Source organism: Juglans microcarpa x Juglans regia, chromosome 1S (genome assembly GCF_004785595.1).
Source record: "Juglans microcarpa x Juglans regia isolate MS1-56 chromosome 1S, Jm3101_v1.0, whole genome shotgun sequence".
NCBI classification, from domain to species: domain Eukaryota; kingdom Viridiplantae; phylum Streptophyta; class Magnoliopsida; order Fagales; family Juglandaceae; genus Juglans; species Juglans microcarpa x Juglans regia.
In genome coordinates this window covers 27,742,519-27,745,129 of record NC_054595.1, presented here as the reverse complement: position 1 = coordinate 27,745,129, position 2,611 = coordinate 27,742,519, and the positions used below count along the sequence as shown (strand labels likewise).

At 30.6% G+C, this 2,611-nt stretch overlaps 1 long non-coding RNA gene across 1 annotated transcript; it reads right to left on the bottom strand.

Moving 5' to 3' along the window:
* Window positions 1-1,272: 1,272 nt before the first annotated feature.
* On the bottom strand, window positions 1,273-2,048 carry LOC121247039. The gene is made up of 2 exons (XR_005937207.1): window positions 1,811-2,048; window positions 1,273-1,623 (listed from the first exon to the last, which is right to left on the bottom strand). It is a non-coding gene; the product is annotated as an uncharacterized LOC121247039 (long non-coding RNA).
* Window positions 2,049-2,611: the final 563 nt, after the last annotated feature.

Sequence of the window (2,611 nt, the reverse complement as noted above, 5' to 3'; positions counted from 1 at the left end):
GTTCTGAGTTCTTTTCTGGTCAAGTTTCGGTTGTAGCATAGATCTTAGGATCTTGTTCTGATACCATGTCAAAAAGTCTCCCTTTCATATATTTTGTTACCGTATCGAATACAATAATATAAGAGAAAAAATTCTATTCATTATCTCTATACACTACATTTTTTTATTTTCTTATCAAATATATTGTATATGAATGATGAGTAAAAGAATTTAATAAGTTTAAGAAAAATAAAATAAAAATAAAAAATAAAAAAAATATAATATACGCATGATGTATGAGGATGATTAGTAACAAAACTCATTCAGGAGTAAAAAGGGTAAGTTTAAGAAACTATTCTAGGATGTACATTTTCTAAGGCTAGTATCACGGTATACAGTATTGAAAGACAAGAAGGGATTTTAAAATCGAACTGAACCTACAATTTCTCCACTGTTTTCTATTGATTACCCACATGTTTACATTCGTTTTTGAAAAAAGAGTGAAAGTTTCTTTTCTTAATTACCTACATGGCCTGGCTGTGAATTGACTTTATAATCATGATCATATATAGATTCACTGATCAGAATATTATAGATTCCATCAAGTTTTGTCTCGAAAGTGTGAATGCGAAATTTACATTAGTCTGTGACGTTATTTGCATTAATTAATTAGATGCTTTAAGAAGATACCAGCAGCTAGCCAGATTCTAGCTAGGAAGAGATATTATTGTAACTGCATGGGTTTATTTTATATTCCTTATAGCATCTTTTTTGGTTTGGTCAAAATTCTATAATAGGTAAACTTTAATCAATATGTGCAAAAAAACCATTACATTGGTTTATATATCTCTATAAAATTTTAAATTTTTACTATAGTGATTCTCTAAATTTGTAAGTGAATAGTAGGTTAGTCAAATATTAAAATATTCAATTCTCACTCCTCTCACCAAATATGTAGGTATTTTTTGTAATTAAGAAATTTAGTTTGATTTATTATTATTAAATATAAAATGTGATAAAAATAAATAAATTAGTTAATATTAATTAGAATATTAATTATTAAGTTAATTATAATATAATTATTATTAATATTAAATTGGTAGAATTATAAAATGTGATACAAATAAATTAAATAAAAAAATTATTAAATTAATAATATTTTTATTATTATATAGAGTGTAAATGGCTAATCCAATGTGGAGATTGAATTTAAATGGAATAGGCAAATGCAAAAAAAAATGTGATATTGACTAAATTTTAAAAATGAATTTGGCCAAGCCAATAGAGATGCTCTTATATCTTAAAAGCCGCTATGCGCAGATGAACAGGAATGAACAATCTTTTTGTTTGCACTTCCTTCTTCCACTTTTGTCCTTCTGTCTAGTCGAGTGTGTACATTTTTGCCCCTTGAGTTCCTTATATTTCATTCTTTTGACCAAGGGTGTTTTGGTCCTTTTAGTGAAGGTCATGTGCATTGTTTCCTCCTCTCTCTCTCAACTCAAACCCCCCCTCTCTTCTGTTTTCACTTTTGTTTAACGTGTTTAACGCCGGACAGCATTTCTTCTTCAAGGAGCAGGAGCTCTCTGTCGATTTCTCCGATGTCGGCATGCAGTCACCATAAGGAAGATCCATCGACATACACAGCTATCTTCAACATACATGGCTATATGAAATCTAGAACATGCATAGCATACACGGCATTAATTAAATAAATTCCACAATGCATTAAAAGAGGTAAAATTTGAAAAAGATACGAGCTTTCAACTACAATGGCTCGGTTTTGCATCACAACCACAATCCAACGAAAGGAAGTCAGGGTTAGGGTTTATACCTTTAGTGGATCTCTTCCCAAAACACAAAACGCAGAAGAGGAAAGGCAGATTCAGCTTGGGAATTAGAGAGCACACGAAATCCTTGGCTCCTCTTGAAAAGATGAAATAACAAGTGCTTGGGCTTAAGATTGGAAGGAGAACAGAAATGGGGAGAGAAAGAGAAGTGTCACACAGATGGACTTGAGGACTTGAGAAAAAAATTTTCCTTTTCCTTGCCTTGGAAGCCGACGGGTATGGTTGGGGAGGAGGGGGTGGGGTGGAGGGTGGTAATAAGGGCTTAAGTGACTTTTGAAACTCCTTCCCTTAGAAGCTAAAATGGATGATGGAGATTAAATTTGGGAATATATTTTCCTTACCTAACAAATCAATGGCTAGGATTAAAGGAGCTTTATACTAAAATGGTAAGACTAAGGGTAATATTGTAAAATCATATAATTATACCCTTCCATCATTTTAATAAGTCCCATTTAAATAAATCATTCTCATCTTAAAATAAAATAATTAAAGATCTTTATTTTAAAATGTATAAAATAATATTTCATTTAAATAATTAATAAAAAATGACGTAAAAGAACATTATTTATTAAATATTAAAGGAAAGAAAATGAACGGCATCACATTGAAATCTCTAGATGTGCAAACCCACTTCTATAGTTCTATAGTAAGGGATGTAACATGATTAAAAATATGAATTCTAGGTACTTAATATACAAATTAATATGTACGTGTGACGCGTTGCCTGATCACAATATATATGCATCTTCCACGACTTGACTTAATTTACACAATGATCATAAAAG